The 18,104-nt window shown below is 44.1% G+C and overlaps 1 protein-coding gene and 1 non-coding gene across 7 annotated transcripts in view; both read left to right on the forward strand.

Moving 5' to 3' along the window:
* The window catches only part of NCOA3 (nuclear receptor coactivator 3), a 144,815-nt gene that overhangs the window by 9,423 nt on the left and 117,288 nt on the right, over positions 1–18,104 (forward strand). The gene's annotated exons all lie outside the window — the stretch shown is intronic.
* LOC133769267 (small nucleolar RNA SNORA14) lies at positions 2,932–3,064 on the forward strand. Its single transcript, XR_009867158.1, has one exon. It is a non-coding gene; the product is annotated as a small nucleolar RNA SNORA14 (small nucleolar RNA).

An 18,104-nucleotide genomic window follows, 5' to 3' on the forward strand; every position in this document is an offset into this window, starting at 1 on the left:
CTACATAGCTCTCTGCTAATGTGCTTGGGAAAGCAGCAGAAGGTAGCCCCAATGCTATCCATGTGGAAGACTCAGATGGATTTCCAGGCTCCTGGCTTCAGCCTTGCCCATCTCCAGCCATTGTAGCCATTTGGGGAGTGAACCAGTGAACCAGTTCTGCCTTTCCAATAAATAAATCTTTTTAAAAAATTTAAAGTTATTAAAAATTCTATTTTTTTCACTTATTTGAAAGAGTAGCAGAAAGAGTTCTTCCATCTGCTGGTTCACTCTCCAGATGCCTGAAAGTTGGGGCTGGGCAAGGCCAGCGCCAAGGAGCGAGGAACAAAGTCCTGGCTTCCCATGTGGGTAGCAGGGACCTGAGTACTTGAGCCCTCATTTGCTGCCTCTCAGGGTGTAAATTAGAAGGAATCTGGAATCAGGAGTGGTGTCCTCACTGAATCCCAGGTACTCTGGTGTGGGGTGTGCGCATCCCAAGCCCACATCCTCTGTGCCCCAACAACAATCCCCACCCCCATCCCCCTTTTTTAAGATTTATTTGAAAGGCAGAGTTAGAGGGAGAGATAGCATGTGCGCATGCTAGAGAGTTCTTCCATCTTCTGGTTCACTTCCTAAATGGCCACAGTGGTTTGAGCTGGCTCCAGGAGCCAGGAGCTTCATCCAGGTCTCTCATGTGGATGGCAGGAGCCCAAGGACTTGGGTCATCTACTGATTTCCCAGGCCATAGCAGAGAGCTGGGTGGGAAGTGGTACAGTCAGAACTGGCACCCATGTGGTGGGATGCTGGCACTGCAGGCGGCAGCTTTACCCTCTACACCATAGTGCTGCCACCCCCTCTCCCCTTTAAAATTTTATTTACTCAAAGTAAAATCTTTAAAAAAAAAAACCTTACTGTTTCCTGTGCTTGACTGCTTGAAGGCATGAAATTTTCACATTGTTCTTCATTGTCTAAGAGTTTGAAGCTTCTTAGGGAATTTTAAAACACTTTTTAAAAAAAGTCTATTAAAAAATCTTAGCACAGAGATGCACTTGCAAATGGTGTCACTTAATATCTTTTGAGGCTGACATCAGGTGCTTTACCCCCTATGCCGTAATACTGGCCCCATAAAAGGGATTTTGAATTAAAACTACAGTGAGATGTCATTACACATCTACCAGAATGTTGAAATGTAAGACTATTAATACTACGTGTCAGCGAGGAAATAAAATTGGAACTTAGCTGTATTGCCAACAAGAACACAAAATGGTACAATCACTTACCGTTAACAGGTAAACAGTTTCACCATTTCTTTAAACATACATTTAACATATAACCCAGCAATCCCAGCTCCTGGCATGCAATCATATCCACACTAAGAGTTGAATCTAGATGTTCAGTAGCAGCACTACTCATAATAACCAAAAACAAACAACAAAAATGTTGCTCAATTGGTAAATCAGTAAGCTATTAAGTATACTGTCAAAATACAGCATTGTACATATCCATACCAAGCAATAGTAGAACTCCTGATACACCCAGCATGAGTGACTCTCACAGGGTGAAGCTGAGCGAAAGCGCTGAAGCAGTCCTGTATGGTTCCAGTTAGATGAAATGTAAATGAAATTTGACAAAATGCAAAGCTATATTGATAGAAAGCAGATCAGCAAACCTACAACTAAAATGTTATCAATGGTTACCACGTTCAAATGTGCATTCAACATGTACTGAAGGCACTAGCCATTACAATAAAGCAGGAAAAAAGAAAAGGCATACTGACTGGAAACAATGAAGTAAAATTGTTTTATTCTCAGAAAACATCATCAACACCTATGGAGTAACCCAACCTTAACTCAACTCTAGTTGAGAACAGATATTCTTGCAGGCTGCTATAAGCCACACTGTGTGGGTATACAGAAACTCCAAACCCCAGTTCAGCAATAGAGGGTTTAATGAATCTGTACACTAGCTGCAGGCAAGTCCTCAATGTCACCTCTTCACATAAAAGCCCAACAGTGCCTCCCTTAATTATAATGCTTACATTTCCATCTCCAACCAAACTTGGGATGTATGTAACATATATGATGATTTAGTGGACATATACACTCATCTCTCGAATATTCATAACCTTTTCCAAAAAATATGGAAAGTGTATACTTTCCCTAAAAGCAAGCCCTATAAAATTTGTAACTCTTGTAATTTGTAATTTCTCTCTCTCTGCCTCTCCTCTGTGTAACTCTAATAGATAAGTCTTAAAACAATGTTTAGCAAGATTATAAGATCCTGTCAGTATTCAAAAATAAATTACACTTTGACATACTAGCAAAAATAGTAGAAACTGAAATTTAAGAACCAGTACTGAAGTAGGCATTTGATTTAACACTAAGATGTCAGTTAAGACACATCCTATATTAGAGTACCTGGGTTCAATACCCCATTTCAATTTCCCACTAGTGCAAACCCTGGGAGGTAGCAGGTAATGGCTCAAGTAGTTGGGTCCCTGTCACCCATGAGGGAAATCTTTTTTTTTTTTTGACAGGCAGAGTGGACAGTGAGAGAGAGACAGAGAGAAAGGTCTTCCTTTTACCGTTGGTTCACCCTCCAATGGCCGCTGCAGTAGGCGTGCTGCGGCCGGTACACCGCGCTGATCCGATGGCAGGAGCCAGGTGCTTATCCTGGTCTCCCATGGGGTGCAGGGGCCAAGAACTTGGGCCATCCTCCACTGCAGTCCCTGGCCACAGCAGAGAGCTGGACTGGAAGAGGGGCAACTGGGACAGGATCGGTGCCCCGACCGGGACTAGAACCCGGTGTGCTGGCGCCGCAAGGTGGAGGATTAGCCTACTGAGCCACGGCGCCGGCCGAGGGAAATCTTTAATTGAATTTCTAACTCTTGCCTTCAGCCCCAACTCAGCAGCTATTTGGGGAGTAAGCCAACAGATAGGCTATCTCTAATTCTTTAAAAATTAAAAATAATATTGGTAGCCTCACTGTAAATGCTTGCAAAGTATGAGTGAATGCTGTAGAAATCACAGTGGAGTCCGAAGGGTTGTGCTTCTCCTTGGTTCAGTCTTATTTCGTACCTGCTGCATTAAAAAAATTATTTATTTATTTGAAAGTCAGAATTAGAGGGAGAGACAGAGATCTTCCATCCTCTGATTCACTCCCCAGGTAGTAGCAGTAGCCAGAGCTGAGCTCGGCCAAACCCAGGAGTTTCATCCAAGTCTCCCACATGGGTGACAGGGGTCCGAGTACTTTGGCCATCTTCTGCTGCTTTTCCCAGACCATTAGCAGGAGTTAGATTAGAAGTGGAGCTGTTGAGACTTGAGCCGGTGCCCACATGGGATGCTGGCATCCGAGTCTATGGCTATACCTGCTATACCACAATGCCTGCCCCATCTGTGACATATTTTAAGAAAGATTTACAAGAAGGAAACTTTCCAAAACCATTCCTGTCCACTTCGGTTTTGTAGGAATGTTCCTTTGCAACAATAGAGGAGTCAATTTGTTGCAATAAGAAATATTTTTGCAACTTGTCCAGTTGCTCAGCCAAAACAGTGTTTGAATTTTACATCATGAAAGAAACAGAAGCTTGCCAAGAGAGCTGGACTTTCCAAGTTACCTGACCTTAAAGACACAGAAGCTGTTCAGAAGTTCTTTTTTTTTTTTTTTTCTTTAAGATTTATTTTATTTGAAAGAGTTACAGAGAGAGAGGTGCTCCATTTGCTGGTTCACTCCCCAGATGGCCGCAATGGCCAGAGCTGTGCCGATCCGAAGCCAGGAGCCAGGATCCTCCTCCAGGTCTCCCATGCGGGCACAGGGGCCCAAGGACTTGGACCATCCTCCACTGCTTTCCCAGGACATAGCAGAGAGCTGGATTGGAAGAGGAGCAGCTGGGACCAGAACCGGCACCCATATGGTATGCTGGTGCTTCAGGCCAGGGCCTTAACCCACTGCGCCACAGCGCCGGCCCCTCAGAAGTTCTTCATTGAAGAAATACAGCTTGGTAAAGAGTTTTTAGCTCAAGGTGAATGAGAACGCTGTGGACCATCAAGTATTCAGCATCCTCTTCCACCACCAGTGTCCCATATGCTATTGACAATACTCCTCAAAATAAGAGAATCGCTAACTGCTCAGAGCTTGGCTGAAGATGATGTGGAATGATGCACAAACGTCAACATAATAAAATCTCAGTTCAAAAATGAAAAATTAAATGATAAAAATGAAGGGACCAGTTTTGAAGCACAGCAGGTTAGGTCACCACTTATGACACCAGCATCCTATGCTGGTTCGAGTCCCAGCTACTCTACTTCTGATTTAGCATCTTGTTAATGCACCTGCGAAGGCAGCAGCAGAAGACCCCTGCTACTCTTGTGGCAGAGCAGGATGAAGTTCCTGACTTTGGCCTGGTCCATACCCTACTGTTGTAGTCAATTGGGGCTGAACCAGCAGGTAGAACTGCACGCGCTCTCTCTTTTGCTCTTTAAAATAAGTAAATCTTTTTATTTATTTATTTACTTATTTGACAGAGTTCGACAGTGAGAGAGAAACAGAAAGGTCTTCCTTCCCTTGGTTCACCCCCCAAATGGCTGCTACAGCCGGAGCTATGGTGATCTGAAGCTAGGAGCCAGGTGCCTCCTCCTGGTCTCCCATGCAGGTGCAGAGGCCCAAGGACTTGGGCCATCCTCCACTGCCTTCCCGGGCCACAGCAGAAAGCTGGACTGGAAGTGGAGCAACCAGGACTAGAACCTGGCGCCCATATGGGATGCCAGTGCTGCAGGCAGAGGATAAACCAAGTGAGCCACGGCGCCGGACCCCCAAAATAAGTAAATCTTTAAAATATGATAAACTATATAGCTTCAGTAGTTTTAAAATATGGACCTTAGTACACTGATAACTACAAAACACTGTTAAGAGTGTTTATGGAATAAAAGGTGTAATATTGTTAAGATGTTAATTTTTTCATAATTGATCAGCTGATTCAATGTGATCACCATCAAAAACATTTTAAAGAAATTAACAAGTTTGGGCTGGTGCTGTGGCTCAGTGGGTTAAAGCCCTGGCCAGCAGTGCTGGCATCCCATTTGTATTCTGGTTCAAGTCCCGGCTGCTCCACTTGCAATCCAGCTCCCTGAAAGCAGTGGAAGATGGCCCTGGCTCCTGGCTTCAGATCAGCTCAGCTCCAACTATTGAAGCCATTTGGGGAGTGAACCAATGGATGGAAAACCTCTCTCTGTCTCTACCTCTCTTTCAAATAAATAAAATCCTTAAAGATGGAAAACCAAAGAAATCAACAAATTGATCTTAACTGTTATATGGAAATGCAAAGGCTCTAGAACAGACAAAATACTTTGAAAGAGAATAAAGTTGGAAGACTTACTCTGATTTCAACCAGTGGTGATAGAAAAAGTTGATAGTCAAATCCCAGACTGTGGCTTTATCTCACATACAAAAGCTAATTCAAAAAAATCAAAAATCTCAGTTTAAGAGCTAAAACTGAGGCTGGTATTGTGGCATAGTGGGTAAAGCTCCTACCTGCAATGCCAGCATTCATATTGGCTCCTATTTGAGACCTGCCTGCCGTACTTTATATCCAGCTCCCTGCTAATGACCTGAGAAAACCAGAAGGTGGCCCAAGTGCTTGGGCCCCTGAATCCATGGGGGAGACCCAGATGAAGCTCCTGGCTTCAGCCTGGCCCAGCTCTCTGACTGTTGCGTCCATCTTGGGAGTGAACCATCGGATACATGATTACAATCTTGCTCTCTGTCTTTCCATCGCTTTCTAACTATGACTTTCAAAAAAATAAATCTTAAAAAAAAAAAATACAACTAGAATATACAACTTTCTAGAATAAAACAGAAGAAAGGGGCTGGTGTTGTGGCTAGCAAGTTGGGCTGCTGCCTGCGATCCAGCATTTTATATGAGTTCCAGTTCCAGTCTCAGCTGTTCCACTTCTGATTTCAGCTCCCTGCTAATGAGCCTGGTAAAGCAGTACAGAATGGGATGAGCACTTAGGCCACTCCCACCACTTGGGAGAGCAGATGGAGCTCCTGGCTCCTGGCTTCAGCCTGGCCCAGCCCCGGTTGTTGGGGCCATTTGAGAGCGAACCAGCAGATGAAGATTATCTCTTTCCCTCTGTCTCTCTGTAACTCTGCCTTTCAAGTAAATAATACATAAATAAATACATATATAGTTTTTTTTTTTTTTTTACAAAAAATATTGAGGATACTTGGTTTGGCAAAGTTGTGTTAACATAAAGAAGCATGAACAATTTTTAGAAAATGTGAGAAGCAGAGACTGAGAGACTAAGAGACAGAGAGCTCCCCATCTTCTGGTTTACCCTGAAAATGCCTGCAACAGCTGGGTTTGGGCCAGGGCAGAGTTGGGAGCTGGGAACTCAATCTAGGTCTCCCATGAGAGTCGCTGCCCAATCACGTGAGCCTTCGCGGCTGCCTCTCAGTCTGCAGCAGCAGGAAGCTGGGTCAGGAGCTGGAGCTAGGAGTGCAGGTGTAGGACATGGAATCTTAACCCCTGGGCTGAGTGTCTGCTCTAGCCGGAACTTATTAAAAATCGACAAATTTAACTCTAGTGACATTAGAACCTTCTGCTCTTCAAAAACACTAATGAAAGTGAAGCCACAGACTGAAAGAAACTATTTTTAACGCATATATCCAAAAATATCTTTGCCTCTAGAATAAAGAACTTAGGTCTCCATGAGAAGATAAAACATTCCTGCTGAAAAATGAGCAAAAGATATAAAAAGAGACTTCATTATGCAAATGACAAATAAGTACAAGAAAAGATACTGAACATTAGCCATCAGGGAAACTAAAAAAAAAAAAATACCATTGTACATGCTAATATTAAAAAGAATGATAGTACCAAGTATTGATGAAAATGTGGAGTAACTGGGGATTACAGGCCTAACTTGCTACACAAGCATCTGATATGGGTGCTGGTTTGAGTTCCAGCTGCTCCACTTCCCATCTAGCATCCTGCTAATGTACCTGGGAAAGCAATAGAGGATGGGCCAAGTACTGGGGCCCCTGCCACTCATTTGGGTGGGAGATCCAAATGGAGTTCCAGGCTGCTGCCTTTAGCCTGGCCCAGCTGTACAGTGGGTATGTCCATCATTATAATTGTGGTAATGGATTCACAGCTGGATACATACAGAATGTTCATGGAAGTGGGATTAAAAGATAAGTTCATTTTGAGGCAAAAAGTCTTTCAAATCCATCCATACAAAAAAGGTTACAGAAAAATGCCTATTATGAAAAAAACTGCATAGATCTAAGAATTTTTGCACCATAATGAACTTATCGTTTAATTCCTCTTTTCTAGGAACTTACTTAAGTCCACTAATTTATGCGGTTTAGATATAGGCGGGAGTAAACGTGCTGCAGTGGGTTAAACTGTCACTTGGAAATGCCCACATCCCCTATCAGGACTGCCTAGGTTCAAGTCCCACTTCCCCTCTGATCCAGCTCCCTGCTAATGTGCACCCTGGGAGGCAGGAGATGATGGTTCAAGTACTTGGGTCCCTGCCACCCATGCGGGAGACCCAAATGGAATTCCTGCTTCCTGATGTCATCATGGCCTACCTTGGGCTTTTGCGGGTGTTTGGGAAGATCTCTCTCTTCCTTTCAAGTAAAAATAAGCTTCAAATTTATATATATATATATATATATATATCACACACACACACAAAACTGTTAATTAGATGTCAGTTATACCTCAATGAAGGTCAAAATTTCATCATAGAGGGGCTGGCGCCGTGGCTCACTTGGCTAATCCTCCGCCTACAGTGCTGGTATCCCATATGGGCTCCAGGTTCTAGTCCCTGCTGCTCCTCTTCCAGTCCAGCTCACTGCTGTGGCCCAGGAGGGCAGTAGAGTGGCCCGGGTGCTTGGGCCCCTGCGCCCGCGTGGGAGATCACAGGGAAGCACCTGGCTCCTGGCTTCGGATTGGTGCAGCGCCGGCTGTGGTGGCCATTTGGGGAGTGAACCAACGAAAGGAGGACCTTTCTCTCTGTCTCTCTCTCTCTCACTGTCCAACTCTATCTGTCAAATAAATTAAAAAAAAATTTCATGATAGAAAGTAAGTTGATGGTTCTAGGGACGGACTGCAAGAGAGAAAGAAGGAATTTTCTAGGTGAAGAAAATGTTCTGCATCTTGATTGTGATAACAAAGGTGTCTACATTTGCCAAAACTCACACTGTGTGCTTACATGAATTTACTGTAAGTAAATTGTACCTCAAACAAGCATATTTAAAAAATAAAAAAATGCAATCCAGTGTTATTAGGTACATTTTATTTTATTTTTTTATAGAGGCGGAGAGAGAAAGTCCTCTACCCATTGTTTGACTCCCCAAATGGCTGCAACAGCTGAAACTGTGCCAATCCGAAGCCAGGAGCTTCTTCTGGGTCTCCCACATGGGTGCAGGGGCCCAAGTACCTGGGCCGTCTTCCACTGCTTTCCCAGGCCATAGCAGAAAGCTGGACGGAAGTAGAGGAGTCAGGATTCAAACCGGTACCCATATGGGATGCCAGCACTGCAGATGGCAGCTTTACCCACTACGCCACAGTGCTGGCCCCATATATAGGTACATTTTAAACACACTAGAGGCCAATGTCATGGTGCAGAAGATTAAGCTGCTACCATCTGAAGTGGCATCCCAAATCAAAGCACTATTTCAAGTCCTGCCTGCTCCACTTTTTTTTTTTAAAAGTTAATTAATTTTTATTTAAGGAAGTCCTCATGTTGCAATTCCTTCCACTGTCCATCAAAGTCCTTTAGTTAGCTCTTGTAAATCTTCAAGTCCTTTTGAACAAACTAATGCTTAATTCAGTTTTCTTATCAGCCCACAATTTATGGTCTGCTAATCCCCACTTGAGTGTATATATATATATATATATATATATAGTAACTTCTAAATTCTTTGGAATATAATTTCTCAAGCAATTTACTCTTGGTGTGCACTTGGACCATCCTCTGCTGCTTTCCCAGGCGCGTTAACAGGGAGCTGGATCCTAAGTGGAGCAGCTGGGACTTGAACCACAGCCAATATGGGATACTGGTGCTGCAGGCCAGGGCTTTAACCTGCTGTGCCACAGTGCTGGCCCCCTGCTGATGGCTTTGTAAATTGATACAAACTCTGCCAGGAGGCAAGTTGCACTGTCTTTTTAAATTCATACTCTTTGGGGCAGTAGGTTAATCCTCCGCCTGCCTCTCCGCATCCCGTATGGGTGCAGGTTCTAGTCCCGGCTGCCCCACTTCTGATCCAGCTCTCTCTATGGCCTGGGAAAGCAGTAGAGGATGGCTCAAGTGCTTGGGCCCCTGCACCTGCATGAGAGACCTGGAAGAAGCTCCTGGCTTCAGATCGGCGCAGCTCCAGCCATTGCGGCCATCTGGAGTGTGAACCACTAGAAGGAAGACCTTTCTCTCTGTCTCTTCCTCTCATTGTCTGTAACTCTACTTCTCAAATAAATAAATAAAATTTAAAAAAAATTCATACTCTTTGATACAACATTCTACTTCCAAAAATATATACTTTTAAAGCCCTTTTTAAAAAAATATTTATTTGAAAGGGAGAGTTAGAGGAAGAGAGAGAGAGAGAGAGAGAGAGAGAGAGACTGTCCATCTGCTGGTTCACTTCCCAAATGGCCATAATGGCCGGAGCTGGGCTGGTCTAAAGCCAGGAGCCAGGAGCTTCTTCTGAGTCTGACATGTGGGTACAGGGGCCCAAAGACTTGGACTGTCTTTTGTTACTTTCTCAAGCCATAGCAGAGAGCTCAACTGCAAGTAGAGCAGCTGAGACTCCAACAGGCACCCATATGGGATGCTTTGGCAGGAGGCAGCCTAAACCACTACACCACAGTACTTGCCCCTAGAAATTTCTCGGCAGCTATAAATCACATAGATACGAGATATTCTCCAAGACCATTTAAAAAATATATAAAATACAGAGTAGAATTTCTAAGTGCTAGTTACGGGAGTGTCTTCATTTTATAAAAGTTTATTTGGCTATAATTGCAAACTTCTCTGAATGTATGCTATATATCATTATAAAGCTTTCCCCCAAATGTGAGAGAAATAAAAACTTTTTAAAAGTATGTGCATGGCTTTGAGAGTTCAGCAGTTAAGATGGCCGTGTCTCAACATCGGGGTGCCTGGGTTTGGTTTCCACTTCTGGCTGCTGACTCCAGCTTCTGCCAGTGCAGACCCTGACAGGAAGCAGTGATGGCTCAAGTAATTGATGACTGCCACCCATGGGAGAGACCTGGATTGTATTCCTGGCTCTCAGCCCCAGCCATTGAAGGCATATGAGGATGGATCAGTAGATGAGAGCACTCACTAGCACACTCTTTCTGCCTTTGAAAATAAAACAAATTTTTTAAAAACTTAAAGCATATGTAAATACATAAATAATAAATGCCTAGAGTAAGATAACAATGGTTGTCTCTTGCAGGAGAGGAAAGGTGACTTGCTTTTTCATAATGCACCCTTTGACACCTTTTGCTTTGTCCCATGTACATCTGTTGTATATTTCAAAGGGTCTTCTTAAAAATTACTTATTTGAAAAGCGGAGTAACGGAGGGAGGGAGAGAGATCTTCCATCCATTGGTTCACTCCCCAGATATCCAAAGGATATCTGGGACTGGGCCAGGCCAAAGCCAGGACCCTAGAACTCCATTGGTATGTGCCATGTGAATGGCAGGGGTGCAAGCACTTGGGGCATCTCCTGCTTTTCTCATTATCAGGGAGCTGGGTCAAAAGTAGGGGCACGAACTGGTGCCTATATGGGATGGTGGTGTAGCAGGTGGCAGCTTTACCTGCTGTGCCACAACACCGGCCCCTTTTAGTTTATTTCTATTTAAGGGTACGGGTTGGTGTCCCAGTTGCTCCACTTCTGATCCAGCTCCCCACTGATGGCTTGGGAAAATCAGTGGAAGATGGCCCAAGTGTTTGAGCCCCTGCCTCCCACGTAGGAGACCTAGAAGAGCTCCTGGCTCCTGGCTTAGGTCTAGCCCAGCCCTGGCTACTGCAGCTATCTGGATACATTCAAAAGCATTAGGCTTTGAATGCTTGTTCAATCACCTGATTAGAAAATCCTGGCTTCACATTGTGTTTTCACATTTTTCTGTTTATATTAAGTTGTAACCATCAATTGTCTCCATGAACACTTTTTTTTCTTGTTTAGAAAGCAAGACACATCCCAGGTGACTTTACCCGTCCCTTCACCCTAGTTTGAAGATACATATCTTAATTCCTTCCTGTCTGGATTATTCTTTCTGTCATGCTGGAATTTTGGAGCATTTTGCAATTTACGCTTAAGATGGCAAGTTAAAAAAGAAACAGTGGAAATTTCCAGCTTTTAAAAAATGTGACTACTAGTCTAATAACTGCTTTGTAGGAAGAAAGAAACATGAAAAAGAACCGCAGACGTTCTGGATGTCAGCCTGTGAAATTTTCCACTACTTCCCGTGATGACGTGCAGACAGGCTTATGCCGCTGGGTTCTGTGCAACTGCAGTTGTGCCCTGAGAGCAATGTGAAGTACTCTATCAATGATAAGATGGCATCTGGCCAGCTTTTAATGAGCAGTGCGTAACTTTGCACATCTAAGGTATTGTATGTTTCTTTTATCTCTGCCTGAATATTTGGGCATAAACACTAAAGTTGCAGACTTCTTTAAAACTCTTGTCATTCAGATTCCTGTTTTAAATGATTTTGATTTTTTTATTTCAGATTTATTATGCATCTGAGAAGATATATAATTATTTGATAGTGCTGTGTAAATAATATTTAATAGGGTTTTATAGTATGTAGAATAATACTCTGAAAAGTAAAAGCAAATTTTGAAGATTTATTTAAGCTCAATATTGATTTGGTATGATTAAAGAAACATTTAATATATTAACTATTTTAGTTTCCTATTAATCTTTCACAAGTCAGCAAACTTTACATTAAAATTGATTCTGTGTCTTCTGAATGACTCTTTGAGATTGGAAGACAGTGTTATCTTGTTTTCCCGATGATGGAAGCTTAGGTTGCCTTGCTCTGTAAACTGGCAGAGCAGAACAATGAAGGGGTTACAGATAAACTATAATTACCCATCTTATTTCATCTCTTTTTTGACAAATGTCTAACATATTAAGGAATGAATGGAGGAATTCAGGTTTTATGAATTAACCTTTTAAACTTTGCATGTCTGCACTGAAGAATTTGAAGGTTCAAAGTGGTACAACAGATGCATGTGTCTGAAACATTTGTAAGTTACTCACATTTTGAACCATATTAATGGCTAAGTATATCTCTTTTTCTAGACGGTTAGGTCTTAGATTTTTTTTTTTTTTGTTGTTCTGAAGGCAGAAGCCAGGTGCTTCTCCTGGTCTCCCATGGGATGCAGGGCCCAAGCACTTGGGCCATCCTCCACTGCACTCCCGGGCCACAGCAGAGAGCTGGCCTGGAAGAGGGGCACCCGGGACAGAATCTGGTGCCCCAACCGGGACTAGAACCCAGTGTGCCGGCGCCGCAAGGCAGAGGATTAGCCTATTGAGGCGCGGCGCCCGCCAAGGTCTTAGATTTGAACAGGAATAGGGCTGAGGCAATGTGAGTGTCCTCCACCCCTTCCTTCCCTGTGAGCTGTTCTTCCCTAGTGTAGTTCTTCGGTCCTGCTGACGTTTCCTGTGTGTGTAACACTGCTCCTGAGCTCTTCCTGCACTTCCCCTTCTCAACCCTTACTCTGTCTGCAGCTGTTTTATCCCTCCCCTCTCAGCCTAAATTTCATTCTGACCAATTGCCTTCTTGTCCACTGTCAACCTTCCATTCTTCGAGTCTCTCACTTTTTCTGGTTGCTGACTGTTAATCAAGTATTATTTATATTTGGATTCTTTTTCCCTGCTTCTGAGAGATTGAGTTTGTAGTGTTTGACCCCTGAAACATACATATCCTCACAACCTCCAAAAGTCCTCATTTCTGTTCCATGTATTCTTTTTTTTAAGATTTATTAATTATTTTTAAGGCAGAGTTAGAGGGCTGGTGGAGGGGGAGAGAAATCTTCCATCTGCTGGTTTACTCCTCAAGTGGCTTTAATGGCCAGGGCCGGGCCAGGCTGAAGCCAGGAGCCTGGAACTCCGTGCAGGTCTCCCACGTTGGTGCAGAGGCCCAAGGACTTGGGCCAGTTGTGTTGCTCTCCTGGGTACAGTAGCAGGGAGCTGGATTGTTAAATGGAGTAGCAGGGACTGGCATATCGCAGGCAGTGGCTTAGCCAGCTGCCCCACAATGCAGACCCCTGTTGCCCTGTTTTATTTTATTCTACAAAGATTTACTGAGTGTTAGCTAAGTGTTGGCTCTTTTCTAGATGTTAGGAATATTAACAGTGACCAGAATGGTGATGGAAAAAATAAAGTCGTGTAAGAATACTGGGGATTGGTTTGTGTGTGTTTGTGTGTGTTGGAGTTTTAGATGGGCAGTCACAGTATCTTTGCAGAGAAATAATTGAGTAGAGGGCCTAGGATGTGTCTCTTGTGAATATTGGAGTGCAGAATTGGGTATGGAGGACATTTTATATAGTGAAGCATCAGAACAGAGGCCTTTGGGTGGGAGCACAACGAGCACAGGAGTAATGAGGGTAGATATCGGAGAGCTGACCGTGGAGCCTTCTAGACATTTGTAGGGACTGAAGCTTTTTACTTTGTGTGAAATGGGAAACTGTTACAAGTTTTAAATTATATTTTTGATTATTCCAAAAAGATCATTGATTTTTTTCTTCCAACTAAAGCATTCTTTTTTATTATAATTTTATTATAAAATTAATTCATGCTCATATGGAATACATAAAAACACAGAAATTTACAAACTAAAAAAATGATTACCAGCAACCTTCTCATCGACTTATTTATTTATTTTTTGACAGGCAGAGTGGACAGTGAGAGAGAGACAGAGAGAAAGGTCTTCCTTTTGCCGTTGGTTCACCCTCTAATGGCCGCCGCGGTAGGCGCGCTGCGGCCGGTGCACGCGCTGATCCGATGGCAGGAGCCAGGTGCTTCTCCTGGTCTCCCATGGGGTGCAGGGCCCAAGGACTTTGGGCCATCCTCCACTGCACTCCCTGGCCACAGCAGAGAGCTGGCCTAGAAGAGGGGCAACCGGGACAGGATCGATGCCCCGACCGGGACTAGAACCCGGTGTGCCGGCGCCGCAAGGCGGAGGATTAGCCTAGTGAGCCGCGGCGCCGGCCCATCGACTTATTTTTAAAGATTTATTTTATTTATTTGAAAGACAGAGTTACAGAGAGAGGTAGAGCCAGAGAGAGAGAGAGAGAGAGAGAGAGGTCTTCCATTCTTCTGGTTCACTCTGCAAATGACTGCAACGGCTGGAGCTGAGCTGATTGAGAGCTAGGAACTTCCTTCTGGTCTCCCACATGAGTCCTGGGGCTCAAGGACTTGGGCCATATTCTACTGCTTTCCCAGGCCATAGCAGCAAGCTGGATTGGAAGTGGAGCAGCTGGGACTGGAACTGGCACCCACATGGGATGCTGGCACTGCAGGTGGCAGCTTTACCTGCTAGGCCACAGCGCCGGCCCCTGTTCTACTTCTAATCCACTTCCCTGCTAATGTGCTTGGGAAAGCAGCAGAAGATAGCCCAAGTGCTTGGGTCCCTGACATCCACATGGGAGACTTGGATGAAGCTCGGGGCTTCAGATTGGCCCTGGCCAACTGTGGTCCTTTGGGGTAGTGGACCAGTGGATGGAAGATTCCCCCCTGCCCACCGCCTTTCAAACAAACAATTTTTTTTCTTTTAAAGATTTATTTATTTACTTGAAAGTTAGAGTTACACAGAGAGAAGGAGAAGTAGAGAGAGAGAGAGAGAGAGGTCTTTCATCTGCTGGTTCAGTCCCCAATTGGCCGCAATGGCCAGAGCTGCGCTGATCTGGAGCCAGGAGCCAGGAGCCAGGAGCTTATGGCAGTGGAGGTGATGAGTTGTCAGACTGTGTGTATTTTGTTGGTATAATCAACAGTGTTTTTATTTTATTTTATTTTATTTTTTTTAATTTGACTTGGGTTGGGAGAAGACTTCAAGGTGATTCAAACACTTTTGGCCTGAGCAGCTGGAAACATTTATTTCATTTTTCTTTCTTGTCAGACTATGCATCCAAGATTCACTGGCCCTGTCTTTTGTTGTGTTCTTCCTGTCCATTTGAACTCGTGATTATTTCCTTGAGCTTCTATTCTGTGCTGTCAAACTGGTCCTGTGGCGCCTACTGCAAGATGCTGTGTATAGCAGGGCTGACACTGTGGCGTAGCGGGTAAAGCTGCCACCTGCAGTGCCGGCATCCCATATGGATGCTGGTTTGAGTCCTGGCTACTCCACTCCGATCCAGCTCTCTGCTGAGGCCTGGGAAAGCAGTACAAGATGGCCCAAGTGCTTGGGCCCCTGCACCCGCGTGGGAGACTGGGAAGAAGCTCCTGGCTTCTGATCGGCTCAGCTCTGGCTGTTGTGGTCAATTGGAAAGTGAACCAGTGGTTGGAATACCTCTCTCTCTCTTTCTCTCTCTTTCTCTCGCTCTCTCTCTGCCTCTCCTTCTCTCTGACTTTCAAATAGATAACTTTTTTTTTTTTTAAAAAAGATGCTATATATAATCAATGTCTCACTAGTATCCTTAACTAGGTAGTGAGCACCATTTTATTGGAAACCGCTGAATTCGTCTTCAGTGATTAATAACTTTCTGAATATTCTTGGAATTCAGTTGTATTCTCCTTAAACTTGAGAACAAGGTAGGAGAATGTAATGTAATATGCCTTTTACTTTAGATTACCAACATCTTTTGAGGATAAGTTCTTTGGATAGTTATTTTCCTCAATTATTTTCCGTGTAAAATTCATTAAATGTTTTTCAGTTCTATAAGACTTTTTCTTTTTTAAAGATTTATTTGTTTGAAAGGTAGAGTTACAAAGAAGCAGAGAGGAGAGAGAGAGAGAGAGAGATGTCTTCCATCCTCTGGTTCACTCTCTAGATAGCCTCAATGGCTGAAGCTGTGCTGATCCGAAGCCAGGAGCCAGGTGCTTCTTCTAGGTCTCCCATGCGGGTGCAGAGGCCCAAAGACTTGGGTCATCTTCTACTGCTTTCCCAGGCCAGAGCAGAGAGCTGGATCGGAAGTGGAGCAGCTGGGACTTGAACTGGCCTCTGTATGGGATACCAGCACTGCAGGCAGTGGCTTTACCCGCTATGCCACTGCGCTGGCCCCAAGACTTGTTTTATAAATAATGAATATTTATTGCTTACTTGGCACATGTAAAACATTCTAGGAAATACAAAGTTGAGTGAAAAAAGCCCTCTACCAGAAAAGAGCTTATGTACCTAGTTCTTAGCTTCCTGCTTATGGGAACCCTGGGAGGCAGGGGTGATGGCTAAACTGATTCTGTTCCTGCTACCCATCTGAGAGACTTGGTTTGAATTTCCAGCTTTAGGCCCTTCTCAAAGAGAAACAGTGAGTGGTTCATTCTTCAGATGCCTCGGGGCTGGACCAGGCTGGAGCTGGGAGCCAGAATACTGTCCAGGACTTACTACTTGGTGGGAGGAACCCAGTTGTTCAAGCCACCCCGCTGCCTCCGAAGCTCTGCATTAGCAGGAAGCTGGAGTCAGGAGCAGAGCTGGGAACTGAATCCCATGTGGATATGGGCTTCTTAACTGTTGTGTGTTCTGCTTTTTGAAACTAGGCATGAAATTATCCCCTACCTCTACCCCATTTTAGCTTTCAGCATCTGTTATGGCTGTTTGACTTTTCCCAAACCTTTATTTAGAGTGAAAAATTAGCTCAGGTGTCCTGCTTCTAAGACTTCACTTTGCCTTTTGATGGAATTGCAATGGTTGACCAAGGTTGTTGTATTTTAGTATCTTTCTTTGGTTTACTTAGTTAACTTTTTCAACCTGTGGGACAATATGTTGTTTGAATTGTGAATTTTGACTTTTCCTTTCTTGTCCCATAGACATTATGTACGCTAGTAGAACATAAGAGTTTCTCCACTGGGAGTCATCTGTTTTGTTTACTCCTATCCTTGATACTCAGAATGGTGGCAGGCATACAGTAGTGGTGGCAAGTGTTTCAATGTTTGTTGAATACATTCAGAGTAGTGGTAGAGGAAGTTTCTGTCTGTTGAGCATACCATATGGCAGAGTGCTGAGCACTCTGGATTTGGTGGTATTTCCATCTTATATCTGAAGGAGTTGTTTCTTACTATAATGGTGTGTGAATGGATATGAGGGAGGAAGAAGGTGAAGTTAGTATTTGTTGAGGATGCTGCCAGCTATGACTAAATTTCATCAAGCTTAAGATGTCGTGCCGGAGCCGGCGCTGTGGCGCAGTAGGTTAATCCCCGCCTTGCAGCGCCAGCATCCCACATGGGTGCCGATTCTATTCCTGGCTGCTCTTCTTCCAATCCAGCTCTCTGCTTATGGCCTGGGAAAGCAGTGGAAGATGGCCCAAGTCCTGCATCCATATGGGAGACCTGGAAGAAGTTCCTGTCTCCTGGCTTTGGATCGGCCTAGCTCTGGCCGTTGCGGCCATTTGGGGAGTGAACCTGCAGAAGGAAGGCCTTGCTCTCTGTCTCTCCCCCTCACTGTCTGTAACTCTACCTCTCAAATAAATAAAATCCCTAAAACAAAATGTTGTGATGGGGGCAGGGAACACTGCGTATGATACCAGCATCCTGCAATTTTTTTTAAGATTTATTTATTTCTTTGAAAGAGTACGAAGAGGGAGAGACAGACATTTTTATCCCGTGGTTCATTCCCCAGATGGCCGCAGAGGCTGGAGCTGAGCCAGGCCAAACCAGGAGCTTCATCTGGTTCTTACACATGGGTAGCAGGGGCCCAGACACTTTTTGACCATCTTCAGCTGCTTTTCCCAGGACATTGGCAGGGAGCTGGACTGGAAGTAGAGCAGCCAGTAGATAACCTGCATCCATATGGGGTGCTGGTACTGCAGGAAGCAGCCTATCTATACCACGACCTCAGCCCCCAAAATTAAATCTTTTAAATGAAAGATGCCATCAGGTATACAGCATATTATTTTATATACTATTTGGAAAAATTGTGAAATTGCCAATTAAACTATGATATATTGTCAATATGA

The sequence above is a fragment of the Lepus europaeus genome, chromosome 10, assembly GCF_033115175.1.
Source record: "Lepus europaeus isolate LE1 chromosome 10, mLepTim1.pri, whole genome shotgun sequence".
NCBI lineage: Eukaryota > Metazoa > Chordata > Mammalia > Lagomorpha > Leporidae > Lepus > Lepus europaeus.